Raw genomic sequence first — 20,326 nt, 5'->3', positions numbered from 1 at the left:
TCCTGGAGCTAGGTTTCTGATTTGATTTATTTTTCTGGGTCTTTTGCATTATGAAGAGAAATACAGCTTTAAAGATCGGGTTTTCAACACTTTCATGACAATGTTATCATACTCCCATTTTATTTTTTGAAGTCTCAGAACAGATTCCTGTGGAAAGATACTGCTGGGAAAATATATGTTTTTGTAAACATGTAAGATATTTGTTCATATTTTTAGCTTGAAAATGGAAACATTAGAATCCTAGTACTGAAAAATCCAAGAAAGCTCTTGTCAGCCCTTGGAAGGAAACATATGCTAAAGATGTCCTGTGGATTGCATACTGCTTGTTTCAATTAACACATTGATATTCTCTGTCAGTTTTTGAGACAAAAGCCCAGGTGACAATTCAAATGATGCATGAAAATCATATTTCAATTTTTTACTGGTAAGCTTAGATTTTTTTTTTTTAAAGGAAGAACAAAAGGTTTCAATGGCTAAGCTCAATCTTATATTAGTAATTCAATAGGATGTCTGAACATTTTAAAGAACGTATGTTGTAAATATATTGGTGCTGCCGTGAAGCACGTTTGTTTTTATGAAATGTTTGTTGCTGGACATGGCAGTATTGTAGTGTCATGAATAAGGATTATGTGTTTGAATTGAATTTGGACTAAAATGTAACTCTAACTCTAAAGAAATGTAAAATCTATATTTTTTTAATTTGAAGTCCAAGCATTTTTTTACCTGCTAGTTTTATGGAAAGAGGTTGTCTTCACATGCCTTTTAAAATAATGAATATCACACTTTTCCTCTGAGATATATTCTTTGAGGCTCTAAGTCAACGTATCTTACTGTCTTTTGTTTCTTCTCCTCTGACTAAATGTAATAGGTTTTGCTAAACAAAACCCCAAAAGTTTGAGAGATTGCCAAATTATTATTATGCATCTACTTTTTTTTGAGGAAAAATAGCTTTCAAAGAAAAAAAACACAACCAGGAGAACTCATAAAAATGAGGTCTGACACAGATTCTGGAAGAGAGGAAGAATAAAAAAAAATATGTCATTGCACTTTAAATCTTTGAAATCCTGAATGAATGTATTCTTTTATCTTTCTTTCAGTTTTTGTTCTAGTTTAGTCGATAAATGTTGGGAAGAGGGATATCTATAAAAAACGAACAGCTTTTAACTTGTCTAAAATTTTAAGGGGATGACAAAATTGTGAGAACTGAATAGTGAAATTTTGTCTGAGACCAGAAAAGAAAGAATAAAAATCTGTCAGAATCCATCAGTGAAAATCTGCTGTGAGGTGTCTTCCTGGATATCAGTGTAAGCTTAGTCTGTTAAAGAAGAATAGGAGAGAGTAAAATCCTCTAACTCCAAATGTTTTGGCTTATCTTCAAGCGTTTATTTCAAAGGCAGTGTTTGAGTATGTATCATGTTGGTCTTAAACAGGCAAAATGGTACAATCTTTGCGGACTTGTCCAAGCACTTTAAAGTCAGCTGGAAACCAGGGTAAAATTCAAGGTATATTGAAATGAATTGCATGTGGATTAAATTGGAAAAATATATTCAGTGGTATAGATTCTGTTCTGAGCAGAATAATTAAAGAAAAATCAGGTGTTAACTTTCACGGCTTTTTTACTAGTGACTATGTTGACAGTTTAATTCATTATTTGTTAGTGTTATGCCAGTGTAATAGAGGAGGTTCCTGCTTTGCGAAGCATCAGGTGTTTGTTCTGATGAATCGAGTGTCCAAAATGACAGATCATTAGGGAAACATAAACAAGAGTTGGAATTGGGTCCCTGAGCTTTGGTTTTGTTGCCATTTTGATTAGCAGTATTCACTACTTATGTTTAAGTCTGAATGTCTCTAAAGCATGAGGGTTGTCTTATAATACAGCAAGAGAATCCTGATTTTGGTAATGTCATCCAAATGTTTACTAAACATAAATTATATTTCTTCAGGTTAACATTTGCAGCATATACTGAAAAAGGCTTCTCTGCCTATCAAAAAAAAGTGTTTCTCTTAAAAATGGTATTGTATTTGAAATGTAGCATGAGAGAAGCTAGTTTCCATTCTGATCTAATACCACTTTAACTTCAGAACAAGAACGTTTGCATAGTGAAATCAACATCTTCTATAAATATTAAAGTTTAATTGAAGAACCCTTTCGAAGAGGCTTGAGCCAAGGAACTCGTTTTTGCCTGGGAGCTGGTGTCTCTTCTGAATATACCTTCTATGGTACAGTATGAAAACAGTTGGTCTGTAGATGAATGAACTCTTTCCTCCACCCTTGTCGACAGCAAATTTACATTTGTATGGAAGATTAGTCGAATTGCTGCCTTTCATAATGTATTGAATGTGGGGGATGGGGCAGTCTTGCCCAGGAATCCAAAGCTAACAAACTGGAAACAGAAAATGCACTCTTAAAGCCTGATTATTGTATAAACCTTGAGGATTTTTAGACATTTTTTTCAGCATTTCTTTTCCCTGGGACCAAGCCTCCTAAGTGGAGTTTGTTGTGGTTCAGGATGAGTTCCTATTATGGTTCGTTTCGAGTGCACAGCTTTGCTCCAAAGGTCTTAGTTTATCAAACTGAATCTTGTAAATAGGCAAGAAATCCAGAAGGAAATCAGACAAGCTGTCAGGCGAGTTTTCTTAGGTTGCCTGCCAAGTTGTTTGGTGGTGTGTGTGTGTGTGTGTGGTGGTTTTTTTTGTTGTTGTTGTTGTTTTTTTTTTTTGAAAAAAAACCCCAACAAATTACCTCATCAACCTTCCTTGTTTCAGTTGTCTGTCAGTTTATCTCAAAGGGACACGTTTTTAAATCTCCAGATAAACATAACTTGATCAAAATAAATAAAAAAAACCCCAAACACTTAAGTTTCAGATTGACAGTGAAACAGTTGGCTCATATTGGTTACACAGACAAATGTTAACAAAGACTTAAAAAAAAAAAAAAATAAATCGGGGAAATTGTCAGTTGATAATCTTTTGGAAAGTGATCTTTTTTTCCCAGTAGACAATACGTTATGTATGTAAATGTTATAACTTCAAGGTTTGCCACAGCTTTATGTTCTGTTGCTTTTAGTTTTGACTAACTAGAGTAAGAAATATAATGAATTTTGAATCATGAAAAATGTGAATTTTAAATCTCAGTATTTTAGATTAGGGAATTGTTCTGAAGAGTTCCTTGATAATAAAAGTATGCAAGAAATTTTGTTGCAGACACCTGAAAACTTGTTGTTTTTTTTTTTTAGCTTGATTTTTGCATGGTAGTGCTCTTTTTGTATGGCAAAGCACAAATGGGTCTTTATCATTGGATCATCCAATTGTGTAATGTTGACATCTTTCACGCTACATCTCCCATGATGGGGTCCTAGTTGTGTTGAGAGGCTTTCTGGTGTTTCTGTAGTCAATACTAAATACTGCAAGTGGCTTGATAACTTTTCTAAGTTGTCAATGTAAGCGGACTTAGACCTTTAGTGTTATGAGTTTAAGGTCTGCAGCTGTTGGATTCACTTAAGCTATACTAAAGAGTACACAAATTTTTGATCCACAGTGTAATGATTTGATTGCTAATACAACCTTTACTGATTTTTGCTTTTATGGGAATGGTAGGTTTCCATTCTGATGCAGTGGTTTGGACCACAAAAGATGGCAGGATGCAGTGCCAAAAACCTGAAAGGACTAGGAAGTGATAGGAAAATTAATTGCTCTCTTCCTCATATTTTAGTTAATTCTTAATAAACTGGATGAAACTTTTTCCATGAACGTTGAAAGATTCCTGAAATATGCCTCAAGTTTCAATTACAATTTAAGATATGTAGAAGGTATTCTATATCCAGCATAGACAGTACAACAAATGTAACATGACTCTAAGATGAGCCATGTGATTCTGCACGGATACATCTTTGTACATATACATGCACTTTAATATAGTAGATACAGGCTCCTTTCTTATTTATTCCCCTTTGCAGTTCCTTTGGTGATTAGAAAATGTGAGTAATAGGATAATAGCTTACTCACAATTTCTCAATTATTTTTTTGTGAGATGTATTGTACATAGGAACAATCACACCACTTCAGAGTGACTTTCTGTGGTCATTGCTTTCCTAACTGGAAACTGGTATGCCTTTGGTCATCTTCCACTAGTGCTATTCAGAAACCTGTGGGCTCCAGAACAACTGAAAGAATTGTTGCTTTGATTATACTGAAGTTAATGCATGGAAAACTCCAGTCATCTTTAGACAGTTATTGAAACTGTTCTAACCTCTCAGATTTTTCTTCTACAAGACAGAGGAGTAATAGATTTGGTAGCAGGCAGTGGAGTGAGGTCTGAGTCAGCATGGATGAGATTTCTTTTTATCAACAGAAATGAAATGCTCACCAAAATCTGAGTGGAGACCCCTCCTAGAGTTTTGCTCTGAGAGTGTAGGGTTTGTTGCTTTCTAGTGTGAAAGGCGTAAAATTCCAGGTCCTCTTAGTGTTCTTGAATGTCTTGTCACACTTGTGGTCTTTCCTGTGATTATTAAAGGAGATTGAGTTCCTGAAGTCTTTTAACTCTGATCTTTTTCTACCCTGAAAACATTTCTTTTGGATCTTTCCATTTTATCAGTACTCACTGTCTATTTTGTCAATACTCATCTTGAAATGCAGGTAACAGACATGATTTTCCATAATAATCTCCTGAATATCATATACAGAGACAATACCACTTATTTATGACATGTAAGTTCTTTTGGTCTGTTCAGGGCTTACATGAACTGTCACAGCTATCGTGCTAATTTTAGAATTATTTTTCAGTTTACAATTTGACTGTTAACTTCTTTGTGGAGTTCATGCCTTTTAGGATGCAAGACACTATTGCCTTCAGCAAGTGCTACCTTTGTACTTTCTACCTAAATAAAAACATAGAGACTTAATACTGGGTGAGCTTATCTCCGATAGCAGCTGATAGCAGGTGTCTAAGGCAGTCTCTTTCCAGAACACTTGCAGCTGTTTGTGACTCTGGGTCATCTTCAGTGTATTTTCCTCTTTTAAGAGTTCATGGCAGATTCTTCAATGAATTTGTCCAAAGGCTTTTAGCCATGCTTGTGATTTCCCCCCCTCCCCCCAGCCTTTTACAGCAAGAAATAGCCCAATGTGACTATTGTTTAAGGCACTACTTTTTGTTTTCCTTTGGAAATTGCTCTTAGCCTCATTTAATTAGTCCTAGTATTGGCAAGCTGATAAGCTCTCCTTCCCTGCTTGCCAGACTAACCATTGTAGGAATGTACTTACCGGAAGTTCACAGCTCTTTCCATTTCTTGAGGTCTTCAAATCAAGATTGAATAGCTTTTTCAGAGAGAGAGTTGCGGCCAAACAGGAACTGGTTGGAATATGTCCAAATGATCCCAATACCACACTACCTTTTCTGTTTTCTCATTGCTGCAGAGCAAAGCAACATTTTCCCCAGATTTGTTAATTTGATGGAGGAAGGAAAAATTGAGTTAGGAGCTTACTGAAGTTGATGGTGAACAAACTTTGAACTCCCTCTTTTTCTCCTCCTTCCTAATTTTTTTTTTTTTTAGTGAAGTCGAGTGCTAAGGTAGGGTGTACCTAACAGGTAGGGTGTACCTAATTCTTAAAGGATTCAAATATTACATGAACTCCTTATTTTGAATTTTTCTTCTGATAAACAAATATTTTATTAGAGCCTTTCTAAATGCTGCCTGCATCTGAAAACTGCTTGAGAAATTTGTTTTGTGATTAACTTTTTATATAGTTGAGAAAACTATATTTTATGTTCTTCAGTTTCTTTAATAGCTTTCAGTAATATATCTCTTGGTGAAATGTGTTATAAAAATACATTCATTGGAGACTTACCTGCAGACCTTTTAAGATGCTAAAATGAATGTCTAAGGATGGTGTGATCTCTTGAAATGACAGATAAATTTCTAAAGGCAATATTTTGTAAGAAAAATTTTCCATGTTAGGGAGATGCTTTTAAATTCCATTTGTCTTTTGCTTGATTCAGTCTGGTACTAAGTATTCTCTCCCACCCTCTTTCGTCACTGCTTTTCTGTGGTAGATTTTGTTGAAGGAAGAAAAAGGGAGAGTGGATGAGTGTTAACAGTTAAATAGGAGGGAGGACAAGGTGGTCACCACATCTGGGATCTTTTCGATGGTGGTTTTTGATCCGGCATTTAAATTAGAATTGTTTTCTCTGAAGAAGGGAAGGGGAGAGGGAAGCTAGAGGAAAAACCATGCCTGCTTTTTTTGCAGCAGCCCTGACTGGCTTCTCTACCCCAGAAACTGGGTAAGTGTGGCAGGCAGCCAATTTGAAAGCCTTCTCCCCAAGAAAGCTTGAAATTTGGAAGAGAACAGATGATTCTCATGGTATTTTGAGACTTGTGCCAGCCTCAATCAATTATATGTCACTTGTGAAGACATTTTGAGAATTGGCACTGTCTGAATATTAAGGTAAATAATCCAGGAAAGATTAGATGTATATGTGCTAATGAGAATGTTTTCAGTTACATTATAGAAATAAGTGGTGTTATATACTAGTATTATCAGGCTTAAACATTTTCATTTAGTGGCTGATTTAGGAGAAAAATACAATGTGAATGGTATTGCATAATTGTTAAGACTCCTTGATTCTTCTCACAGCATCTATTGTTTAATGCTGGTGACCTTAGTCAGAAGAGGCAAGATCAATGTTCCAGTTAGTGCATGATCTAATATAAATATTCCTAAAATGTAGTCTAGACTAAAATAAACTGCAAAATGCATGGAATATATCTGAGTGTGCATGGCAAAACATTTTGTTTCTGTGGGATTTTTAGTGTTAAACAAATTCTATTCTTACTTTAATGTCTGACAAGGGAAGTTAAAGTCTTTGGAATATTTTTCTGAAGAAGCTTATTTGATGGCAAAATGCAGGAAGTAATACTGAAATACATCATAAATATTATCACAGTGAAGAAGTATGATCATCTTATGTTGTAGTCTGCTTTTAAACAGTTTTATCTGTATTTTTACGTTGCTGTTCTCCCTGGCAACATGTCGTTAAGTTCTCATGCAGAGTTTTGCGCGTGGTTTGATGTTTTCCAGTTGTATTTGCAAAAGAAGATACTGTTCCTTTAAAATCAAGTGGCTCATTGAGTTGTTTTTACTAGCGCGCTGCTTTTTATATGGTACAGTATACTCCATGCAAATGAGCTGCCTGCTCAGCCTCTGTGTGGCTGCTTGCCCTGTTGGGGAGCTCACAAAGACTCTGCAGACCTAATTCAGCATTCAGTTGTTTAAAACGGCAGATGGAAGGAGGTATCGGCAAGATGAGGATTTATTAGCTACTCACAATAAAAGACCACACTCGCTCCGCAGAGGATCAGAGAAAGCCTGGTGAATGGGACTGAGTTGTATCTGCTTTCAGCTGACTTTACAATGATGTGTTTAGCTCATGTGACTTGGTCACTTAGCATGAAGATCAGCTAAAGATTTCCATGTAAAGATATATTCCTTTAAGCACCGTCAACCTGTGTGCTTGTATTGAGACTTTTTTTGGTTTGCAGCTGTCATAACTGTGGGAACAGGAACACTTCGTCAAGCTGTGGTAGGCAGCCTACGGTCTGGGCTCTCATTGTTGTTGCATTTGCACACTTCAGGATGTCTGGCTGAAATCCCCTCATAAACACAGCTCTTGATGAAGTTTGATTTCTTGTATATATCTCGTGAAATCCTGCGGAGGCTGAAGTTAGATTCTTTTTAAATACAGTATTTATATTCAGAAGTTATAAATAGGCTCTACCTAAGCTTTTATCAGGAGATGAGATCTGTTGCTTTAGCTTTCTGCTAAAAAAATTGAAGGTCGTTGCAGCGATGGGGTGTTCATTATATTTGCAATATTTCTTTTTTTACTTTCTAATATAGAAAGGGCATGTGTAGGACAAAGGCTCCTTGACGTCTTCAGTAATTTAAGTAATACTGGGGTGAATGTATCTAGATTTTTATTTTTATTGAAATGGTCTTTGGTATAGCTAGAAGCATTATTGTTGTTTATTTTTCAACACAGGCTAACAGCTTATTTTAAAATGTGATTGGGATACTGTACATAAAGAGACAAAGCGTTTTTTGACCTTGCTGGAGTTGCCTGTGTGAAGGTAGCCGGAAAAAAGAAACTGCAGGACAGACTGAAAAAGCCTCAGCTGAACTGTGCTTTTTCTTTTTTTTTTTTTTCTTCTTTTCGTTTTTGCCATGGATGATGAAGAGGGAAGGGCTTCTTAAGACAGCTCTGTCACTGATGAATAGATGAATGAATTCTTAAATGTTCAGAACTTGCAACATGTGTTCCAGACCCTTCAGCACATAAGAGTCGCAAGATCTCAGCAATGAACTAAAGAATGTGCCGTGTCTGTTGCATATGAGAGACCAGCATACCTCAGAGATAGCAGAAACAAAAGAATGTGTGACGGTATCTGAAGAATCTGACATTCGCTTTGTCGTACAAAGGAGTAAAGGAATTTTTCAAAATTTGGGAAAAATAAAATTTCTGTTTTTTTCAAAGGGAGTTTTTTTCTGTACTTTAATTAGTACTTTATCCTGTGTGTCCACAGAATTGATTTTTTTAGTTAAGTGTGACTGTGTGTGTTTAAAGGAAATGTGACCTGGATTTTGTGAGCTTATTATAAACAGTAAATGAAGGCAGCTGTTGTAGTTTACAGATCCCTTATAATAGCTCAAGTAAATTGCAATAAAGCAAAAATATGTGGGGGGGGGATCTGAATTAAATTTCACTATTTAGCCTTACATGGAGTCGTGGATTATTATATATTTCTGTGTAGTTGTGTATATGAGGGGATTGAGACATCCAACCTTGAAAAGATTTAGGAAAGTCGAATAGATTTTTTTCCAATGTGACCGGCTAAATCTGCCACAAAAGAGGCAGGCAAAATTACGAACAGATAGTCAGACCGTGGCTGCAGTTCTTCATGACAGGCAAGTGAAAGACCATGTCCTATTTTTAGCAAATAGATGGAGGGGGGGTGGGAGGGGGAGAAAAGTTTGAAAATAATGGACTTCTTTAACAGTTAGAGAGCAAAGCTAGCCAGAAGTGAGTGATCTTTAGCAGGAATTTGTGATCTGCAGAGTTCAAATATGGATGACTCAAGTATTCTTCGAAGAAGAGGGCTGCAGGTAAGTGTAACTTCAGTCTACTTTTTTTTTTCCCTCCTGCTTGCAATGTCCACAGTCTCACGGACAATCTCGTCTTTCTTTTTATGGAGTAAATCAGGTTGAGTGAGTATGTAACAGTGATGCTAGAATGTTTCTGTTTTCACCTAGTATATATTTTATTATTTAAAAGTAGGATTTTGTATAAAGTAATAAAATACAGTTTGTTAATTTATTGGTGAATATAGTCCTGTGAATATTCTTATGGAAAGAACTGAAGTCTAAATGATAAGGCTTTCCTTATTTTTGAAACTTCACCTTTACAGATACTTATAAAAATCTGTTAAGTGACTTTTCAGACTTGCCTTAGAGTAGCCATTTTAGTTGAGCATTATTTAGAAATTAAATGTCAAAGCAGAGTGAATATTTCCATTTATTTTAGAGATATGCTTCTGTTACTTCAAATGCACAGTAATCCAAAACCAGAATGCAATTCTACAACGCAAATAATATTTATATTTTATTTTCAACACCTATTATTAATTTGAAATAAATACTCCGGCAATTTGTTTTGAACGTCAACATACTAGTGAAGTTTTATTTTCTAGAGGAAGTTTTATTCAATTGCAATAGTATGACAAATATGGTAATCTGTGTTAGCGTCAATGGCATATGATGACTGAGCTGATTCTTATGGAGTAAACCAGCTGGAAGTGAGTGAGCTCCAAAATCTTGTGTGAGCTGGGGATGGAATAGAGTTTTGCTTGAAAGCACCGTATTCTTTTTTTTTTTTTTTTTTTTTTTTTTTTTTTTGCATTGTAATGTGATATAGCCTAATACATGCTTGCTAGCATAAATAATTGTTTATAGACCATGAACCTTTCCTGTTAAACAATAGGACAGGCATGGTTAATTTAACTTCCTTTGAGGAAAACAAATTTACCATTTTAACATACTACAATTCATACCTTACTGACACTTTAAGGCAATTGCAGAATTACTGTTGCATTATCAGAATATGTTCTATGTATCACCTTTTTATATTCTGTGTATATTTTGATTTTTCTTTGTGCCAGCTTATTAATATTACTGAAATAGTCTGAAACAGTGTGCTGCATATAATGTGGTGACAGTGCGTTATGGTAGTGCTCATTGTAAAATTAGCTGTATTTAATTTTTCTGTAACTACATATATAGGAATAAGTAAGACTGCTTTTGGATAAACATATTTATTTTCAATGTATTTAACTAGTCAGAACTTCATAACCAAGAAAATTGTTTCTGACCACAGATAATAAAAATTTTTTAAGCTCTATGTGCCGATTGTTTAGAGCTTTCCAGAGCCTAGAATTTTTCTGGTACGTTGTATCTGTTTGACATGTTGGGGGAGTGGTTTTTATGATGGTGCTTCAGGGGAGTATTGGAAAAGGAGGGGAGGTTGGGGGAGCCCAATTGTCTACCACTGTCAGCAGAAGACATGCTGGGAGTGAGAATGCATTTCCCTGTGTAGTATGGTGGAATTTGATAATTTTAGTAGACTTGAGTATTTACTGTCTGTGTGTGGTGGTGTTTCTGTATGCACTTGGGTAGGTATTTATAAATACACACTGATATCTATATATATAGGTGTAATTAATACCTACCTCAAGAATGCTTTGGGAAATAAGCAAATATGCTGAAAGGACATCAGGAAGTAAGATGTTTAAGTCCAAAAGGAAGTGAATGTTGGATTTTTTTTTTTTCTTTCTACATCTTGGAGTAGACGTTTTAGAAGAAACTGTGGCTCAGAAAAGTGACCATTTTGTAGACAACTTCAACTTGAACAATCAGGAAAAATTAAAAGGTCTTGGTTCATGTTGGCACTGCCAAGGCAATGCATTTTAATTACTTTTTTTGGGCAGCTGTGTGATAATAGTTTGGAAAGGTACTGATGAAAAAAAATTACTTTCCTAGTTCAAATTGGATGTTGATGGCTTTTAAAATGAACATCACAGCCTAAATTAGGTCCTCTAATCCAACCCCTCTGCTCAAAGCAGTGCTATTCCAAAGTTAGATCAAGTTACTGTAAGTCTTGTCCAGGCTGGTTTTGAGTATTTCTAGGGATGGAGATTTTGCAGCCTTTCTTGGCACCTGTTGTGGTACTTAATCTGTTGCACTGTGAAAATGTTACTTCCTTCATATTTTTGGTATAGAACACTTTCTGCAAGCTATTAGTACTATTTGATGTAATATTTACAAATTGTCTACTGAAGATTGATTGAGATAAACAAATTGATTATCTTAAGGTTTGTGGGTTTTTTTATGACCAGTGCTCCTGTTTTATCTTGATGATGTTGTTTGGTTTTTTTTTTTTTTTGGCTGTTTTTAACCCAGTTGATTTAGACTTGTACTGATGTGGCTTTGCTGAGACTGCCATGTTTTAGGGGTTTTGTCCTTTTTTTTTTTTTTTTTTTTGTCTTATCTGCCTGCTCATTTGGCCTCTTATGCTGTGGAATCCTTTTTATTATTTTGGTGATGTTTCAGTCTTCCTTCTCTTCTGCCTTCCCCCTATTGCTTCCTGTAACTGAATTCTTAGTATAAAGATAATGAATTTACCTCTTCCCTTTTGTGTGTTATTCCTGCTTACTAACAAAAGCAAACTTTTTTTTTTTTTTTTTGTTTTCCTTTTTTCTGTCCCTATTCAGAGCACCATCTATAAGGCAGTAATCGGAATTTCCAGGTGCTTTTCCAATCTCCCCACTCTTTGTTCGTATCAACAGAAATATTTTAATCTGTTACTGGATCAAACTTCTTTTTTTTTTTTAACTTTTCTGAAGTTTCTTTCACTCTGCTTCCTCTGACTATTTCAAAAGTACTGTTGATTCCTTTCTTATTTTCAATACCCGTTCAAGGACCTGGGTTGCACGACTTTCAGGTTTCCTTGTGCTCATCTCTCACAGGTGGCTTACTCTTTTCAAAGCCTATTCTTTTTTTCCTTGTTAAATAAACCATTTGCGATCACCAGCTCTTCCTGTTCTCTAACAAATGCATGCATATGTTTTCCTTGTGATTCTTGTTTCCTGCATTACCTGAAATATACTTGGTATTGCTGCTGCGATACTTACTTTCTTCTCTAGGAACAATCCTGTAGTAAATAGCCATGTGGTAGTGTAAGTAGGTAACCTAGAGGAATAGGAATTGTTCCTACAGGCTAAGTCAATATATTGGCGCGTGGCCCGTCTGTATCACCTTCCTCATTTGTTCAGTCTGTTTTTGTTGCATCCTGTTTGGTGTCACAAATTTGGTCTACATATTTGTAATGGTGACATATGTGGAAATGAAAATCCAGGAGGGGCAAATCAGATTTTCTGTGTATGTATAAATACATATACATATATACACACATGCACACACATGGCATGCTCACAGTCTGAGATAGCTGTGCAATAGTATTGACAGAAGGCTGAGAAAGTGTTTCTAATGATGGAATATTATTTTAATTTCTAGGCTTAGGTAAACTTTCTTGCTTTAGGTAATGAACTTGGACTATTGACATAAGTTACTGCCTAGGGGTAAGTGCTAAAGTTGGTGGTGGAGGTGCTTCTGCTGCATTGGGCAGAGATCTGTGTTTTTTTAGTTATTTGTTGCGAAGCGACGTACATTGTGATGTTATCCACAAATTTTATGAGGCTACCTAGGTTTGTTATTGTTTCCTATACATGTATTTATCATTTGTTGTTGCTGGTATTTTTGTACAGATGCAAAGTAGTAGTACACAGTGAGTCCCTGTAGGAGTAAGTGCAACTAAGAAAAGTAATGGAGGGTGTGATATTCCAAATTTCAGATACTTATCATGGTGCTTATATTCTGCATTTGTGGTACTTGATCAGTATTCAGATGTGGTTGGACATTATCATCACCACAGTTCTCTGCATCCATATGATCCTACATAGTGCCCCCTTCAATTTTCTGCTGAAATTCTGGCTAAGTAGTTAATTTACTTTATTGGACCCTTTTTGTGCTGGTTTCAGTACAGATGAGAAACATAAGCTGTGTCACAGTACTTGAATGTATTTATCTTTGCTAGTGTTTTCTACTACACAGCCTGTTGGACTAACATATATATAAAATGTAAAAAAACCCCAGTTCTTAATTCTAAAGATAAATCTTACATTTTCCTCCTTGGGAGGTTTAGGGTGGGGAGGGTATGGAAATGGGGCACAGAGAATATAATCTCAGAATATTTGGTGGACTTCTTTTTGAGCTTATTTATTTTATTCAAAGGACTGAGCACTGCTTTGTTTTATGGTGAAAGGGAATTGGGGAATCAGCGGTTAGAGAAACTATAAGCTTCAATAATCTATTTAACAAGAGAAGGCTTATTGTACTGTTCAGTTTTCCATACAGTTTAAACCTTCTCTGGCACATCTTTGGATGTAATTTAGAGACCCTGAAAATTGACATGCTCTTCAATTTTGTTTCCTTAAGAGTGTCTTTCATAATTACTTAAGACATTTTTTTGCTGGCCACAGGGCTGGTTACATGATCTACAAAAGCATGCAGTTAGTAAGAATGTTCCTTTTTACAGTATTTTTATAAAAAGTTAAAAATAGAAATTGTGCACTATAAAGGAAAAGCAACTGCTTATGGTGAGGGGAAACTGAATGGGACTCCAAAATAGATTTTTTGTTCTGCTTTTGTAAAATTTTTGAAATATGTATTAACTGAAAGGTTAATATGTAAATTTTAAATTAACTTTAAAGTAAAGGCTAACTTTAAATTTAGCATGAAAATGCATGCATACATACACGTGTGAAAAACTTCAGATATTATGAGTCTGTAGAACTTGTGGTTTTGGTACTGTCTGCTACAAGGTATGCTGCTATGGGAAATATTGGCACCGACTGCCAGGAGAAATCTAGCTTTGCTTTTACAGCCTTTAGAAGAAATTTGACTTTGAGTGGCTTTTCAGAATTCTATAGATTACTCTCATCTTTACATCTTTGATTCTTGTGGTGCATTTGTCTTGACTTACATGTCTTCTAGTGCTATACTGAGCTGTGCAAACCATCTGATAACTTTCAGTTACTTTAAACTCCCTCAACTCCCCAGATCCTCACTTCAGTGTTCTACTAACAAAACTTGGTCTGGCCAGGGACGTTGTTTGTCATGGTTTGGGGTTTGGCCTAGACCATATAATTTTCTTTGTGCATGAGGCTTGGTGGGAGGCAATAGAAAGTATGCTGAAACAAAAGAAAACATTTAGGTTTTGAAGGGGATTGGTTTCTCTCCCATACTACAGATGTATATCCTTTTGGGATGCCTGTGATATGTTTAAAAAACAAGGGTGAAAAACCCTCACAAACTGAGATAGAAAAAAGTTTGAGCAACTTTCCACATAATCTTTGAGGGAATTGTTTTAAATAGCATTCTTCTAAAATCTTTCAATAATAAACAGTAAAAATTGGATAATATTTTTCTTAATCAAGCAAAACGGTGCATATGCTTGCTTCCTGTAATTACCATTAGTATTCTTGTGTATACATGGAATAACAGCTTTTCTCTGTTCTTAAGACAATAGAAAAATGACAGTGTTACGTTTACATCAAAGCAAAGCTGACAGGTCTGATTTGAAAGATCAAGCTTAAGTGTTCTTTAGAAAGAAAAAAGACAATTTTATTGAAATTATGTTTAGAAAACGTGGGTATTTCTTTGAGTTATGAAAGTTACCTCTGGAAGATAACATTAGAAACTTGGGTGTAAAGTTGCACTTTTTAAGTCTGGAATAACTTAGGGTGGTTTTCTGTAGTTACTTGTCATTATAGTTACTTGAATTCAAAACTGCAAAAGAAAAAGCAAATTTCCCATGGAACATAATCACATTTTATTTCTAATTTAGATTCTTTGCATTAGCAAGACTTATTTTATACTGCTTACAGATTTACCAGAAACATAACTGAATCCATGGATCAGATGTCTGCTGAAGGGTTTCCAACAGTGATGATGTAGGTAGTCACCAGTTATGCTGACATCTGAAGAAGAGGTGGTAATATGAGAAGATACATAAAAGTGATTCATGCAGATACCGAAATTGTAGACTTACCTTAGGATACAAGAAATTGCATACTGTTTTTCTTTTACAAATATTAGTTTTAAAAAGTCACATTTTTAGGCTAACTTCCAAAAGAAACAAGATTTTTATGCTCGGAGTTGGTTCCTATTCTCCCGGTAAATTTTCAACACCTGGAATTAGTTAAAATTTGGTCTGGTGAAGGAGTTGAAAAGATAGTTTAGGTTATTCAGCTTCTGTGAAAATTAGCAGCTGATAGAAGGAGAGGGATCCACATTAGTGTTAGCACAGTGGTGAAGGCCGGATGAACTTGCTGTTCTACATAGGTTGGCTGGTCAGTAGCTGTGGGTGTCCAGACCAGCTGGACAGTGTGCACTGTCTTTTGCTCAGGTGGAATGTCTGAAGGGACTTGAGTGAGAAAAGGGATTGAGGAACGCTGACCACAGATGAATGGTTACTAGAATTCATTAACTGGATCAGTCCTAAGCAACTTGTTTTGACTAAACTCAGTTTGTGGAAACAAATTGTGAAGTTTTATTATGTGAGTCCATTGTAATCTTGTGCTTGGATGCCATATATTATAACACAAGAAAATGGATTGCTGTGGTGTCTATGAGTATGCTACACCTCACTGTAGGACTGAGGATTCATACTTGGAGAGGTATGGAGCATTGTTGATTTTTGGTGGATATCTGCCCAGTACGTGAGCTTGCACACTGATTTTTTCAGGATTGGTGCTTGTGGTCGACTTTGCAATGAGTAGGAAATGGAGCTGAGTTTGGGGAGCATATGCTTCTGGCATTCACTTTGAAGACATTAGAAAATATACTAAGGGAAAAATGTGAAACCTTGTCAGAATAAAAAGTCCTTGAAATATGGACAAGGATAAAAGGTTAAATGGTTTGTTCAGGCAGAAAAGAGAGCATTTAGCTGCTGTCTTCAGGCTATTGTTAAATTGGTCTCATAATTTGCTATAGTTATGCTTAAATAAGTGCTTTCAGCTTGTGAGTAAGGACTTTGTGAATGCTTGTATAGCCAAACTAAACTTTTTATTTTCAGCCTGTGAGAAAAGATAAAAATGCCAGTAATTAATTCTACTACTTCAGGAAGAAAGGTTTTGTTAGCAGATGACTGAATGAAAGAATGGTTGTATGTTTGTGCATCTGAGTCTAAGTAGATGTTAGACAAAGGGGTTCTTCCCAAAGACAAACAGTAATATCTTTTTCATACGTTTCATTGGCTTGAAAAGTGTCTGCTTGATAGACTTGCTTGTTGCCAGGAGGGCACGATGAACTGTTTCTGCTGCTGCTGGTAGTTGCTGTGTAGAGAGTGGCTTTTGTTTCTTTTCCTCACCATTAGCTGCTTGGGGTGCTTCACTTGTGTTAATATCACTTCCATTTTGTACTTGCTTAATGCTGGAAATCCCAAATCTTAAAAGCAAACCCAGTTCTCCAACCTAGCAACATAACATGCTGCTACCGTGCTGCAAGACTAGTGTTTAATCTGCTTATCTTTAATAGTCTCCACTGCTTACACAGACCCACTTACCTCTTTAATGAGAAGAAATGTCCTGCAGTGAGGCAGCATGTATTTTGCTTCTAGGCTTATGTCATCAGCCTAGAAGTTGAAATTGGTTAGAGCACTTTTTTATTTTCCTGTCAGTTCTGCTGATTATGGTTGCCTCTTCAGTTTCGCTAATACATTGAAAGATAGTGGTTTTTGTAAAAAGAAACCTAATTAAAACATGCCAAGTGAAAATCTAATTTGGAAAAGCTATCAGTATTGATTGGGGGCAGATAGTCCTCTCATATTTTCAAGGAATAAATGTGAAGTATCTTCGCATTCTGACTATTTGTAAATTCTGGCTACTAGTCAAATAAATGACAAATGTATATTATGAATTGCAGTATTTTAGTAACACCTAGAAAAGGCTCTCTAAAATGTCAAGAGACGTTTAAAGTCAGTTGTAAATATGTTGCAGTATTTCCTGTATGATTTAGCAGTTGTTCCTCTTTTACTTTGTATTAAATTGCTTTACCCAAGCCATTAACCATATATAGGACTTCTAGAAGGTACGGGATTTTATGATTTCTGGGATCAAGACAGGATAGGCTTTTCAAGGTTGGTTGTTCTTGAATTTCTAGAAGCTACTATTAAAAAATACGGAGTACTTTGTAGACGCCAAGCGCGTCTGTGCAAAATGTCTGTGGTGCTTTTGTGTTATTCTCTGAAGTATATGATATTAAATCTTCAAATGGGGTTTATTTTTAAGAATTGCATACCCTAGATTTTTTGATACGCATGCTTAGCACAACGGTAAGATGCAGGTATCTGGATTACTTTATTCAGCACCTACGTGAGCAGCAGAGTCTTTTTGCCCACCAGAGCAGTGTGCCAATGCAATTATTTTTCTCAGCATCCAAGACAGTTCATGTATTCCCGGTAGTTCGTATTCAACTGTGTGGATATACTCTGACTTTTCAAATCTATGAATAAACTTTAGCAGCCTTTTTTCTTGCAGGGACAAACTGTGTAAAGTTTACGTATCAGGAATCAAAGAAATGGGGTTGGCTTTGGACTTACTAAAATTTTGCTATCTGAATGTTCATGTTTTTACTTGTTAAAGGTTTTTCTTAATTGTCAGGCAGGTTAAGTAGTGTAACTTATGGGCTGGCTATGAGTGGCACATTTGAAAGAAATTGCTAAACAAAATAAAAGCCACCTAAAAATATAGGAAATTCAAGTGGTATAGAAATGCCAGGTTTAACGTAGCCATGTATGCTTTAGAAATATGCATTTTGACTTTACTAATAATCTTGTGAAAACATTGTATTTATACTGTAATAATGCAGTGCAGAGTTCCTTAAACTTGGCTTATGAGCTTTGAAATCATTGTCTCTATTTGGAAAATTTACTACAAATCATATTTGTAGTTTTATGATTCAGAGCCTAAAAGAAAGACTGGTAGGTTATGCATCTATTAATTTGAATTTGATAGTATTATTTAGTCCATATTAGAAAGCTAATTTCAGTTTGAATTCAATTATTGTATACTATAGCATAAACACATAATACATGGAATTTTACATTAATGCTTCTATACAATTAAACTGAAGTTTCTCTTTTTGCTCTAAGGATCAAGAATGATATCCCGTACAAAAAGTATTAAGTTGTTTCAGATTTTGATGGTCTTTATTCTAATATTCAGCCTGACTGTCCTTAACTATTATTCCATATCAATTTTATTGATATGTCTGGAGGTAATAAGGTCCATTTTTCTGTGCATCCTGACATGTTATTGTCTGCTGTGGGCATTTGGGTGAAGTGTTCTACTGCAGGCTTTTCCTAATATAGTGAATAAAGAGTTTAACTCTTCCACTTTCTATGCAGAAGATATCCTGACATAGTTAATGAATTTCTTCTTTCTTAAATAATTGCATTTAGAGTTTTGAATTATTTCTCCTTGGAGATGAGATATATATCATTAAAATCAGGGCTTTGAAGTTAGAAACACTTTGTCTATGAATACAAACAAATAATTATCTGGATGGAAGGTGGTTCAACTTTGTTTTTACCTGTCTTTGGTCAAATCTGTAAATGACTCATTTTGCTAATAGCAAGGCTCCTTTTAAATCAAATTGTTTTAGCACAACAGATGCTTTTGTAGTCAAAGGTTTCTCTTTCCAAAACGCTCTTGGATATTAGTGTGATAAAACCATGTTTAGAATGAGGATGAATATAATTACTGCCTATTGTATGGCACAGCTTAAACAACCGTAACCTGATATAATTACTTTTAAATTACTTTCATCAAAATATGAAAATATTAATTGACTTTGACATTTATCACTTGTTTTATATCAGCATAGGCTATAAATGTCAATTGTATTGGCAGCCAAAAAAAAGAAATTATATCAGATGTCACTGGGGTAGGTAAGTGTGGTCTGTGAATAAGGTCCTTTCTGCTCCATTTGCTCCGTGAGCTGTGGCTTGTCCATGCTGGTAATGACTCGAGGCTACATTGGCTTGAAAGAGAACAAGCCAAACCCATGATTGTCTCCTTTCCAGCAAATTTGTGGCTCTCAGACTATTATAAAGTGTGTGCAATATTATGCTGCTTTTTGTCTTTAGGTATATGTAGTGATCTCCTCTGTAAAAATATGTGTGGCTTAGCATTATTTTTCATAATTGTAGTGTGCAATTTGGCCAAGGTAGAAGAATGTGTACCGACTAGAATAGAGATGCCCCTGTGGGGACTAATTGTTGGGTGGCTGTTGGGAGGGGATTAGGATCTTTAAAAACTTTAACAATGAGGATAAATTTAAAGGCCAGAGGAATGGATTGTGGTGAAGTAAGGGCAAGAAAAAAATTGGGTGTGACTTGAACAGGGACGTGAGTGATTTTACATGTCAGATTGATATGAGGATTACAAAGGCTGTGGGCTGACAGTTTATTCTCTCTAATGGTCTCCAGTCGCTTCCTATTTGTTCTTCTAGCTTTTATCTTCTCTTCCTTTCTTAAACGTGACTGCCATGCAGCTTCCCCTTAGCTTGTTGACTGCTTTGGCAGGCCCTACCTTAAAACTCTGTGGGTCAAATCGAAACCTGGCAGTTCTGTTGCACTTTGTGTCTCAAAACATTTATTTATGAAATAGCATCCAAAACTTGTATTGAAATGGGCAAATATTAAAGATTTTTTAACAACTGTATGATTGGGGACAGTTTTGCTGTGCGCTTGTAAATTTTGATAGTTTGACAATGCTGAGCTGATGTTTTTCTTCCAAAGTGGCTACCATGAAGAAAGCCCCTCAGGGACATGAGACTACTGTAGACATTCAGAACGCAATGTTGTGCTTGATTAAGTTTAGACAGATGATAGAGTGATGTAGTAAAATCATTTTTGTTAAGGCATAATATAACATAGAATGCAATGTAGTACCACTGGGACTGATACTGATGAAATACAAAAGAAAAACCATGCCCTTACATATAGCTTTCAGCAGCAGACGCAATAGATGTAATTTAGTTGTGTGGTGCTGGAAACATAATATTGATTTACCATGAATCCAGAGAAATAGCTTGTACCTTGCCTGGTTGTATGGATTGCAGCAATCTTGGTGAAATGTGTTACCTAAAAATGGTACTG

Source organism: Charadrius vociferus, unplaced genomic scaffold (assembly GCF_000708025.1).
Source record: "Charadrius vociferus isolate BGI_N301 unplaced genomic scaffold, ASM70802v2 scaffold163, whole genome shotgun sequence".
NCBI lineage: Eukaryota > Metazoa > Chordata > Aves > Charadriiformes > Charadriidae > Charadrius > Charadrius vociferus.
The sequence above is the reverse complement of the archived record's forward strand: the minus strand, read 5'-3'. Positions refer to the sequence as shown.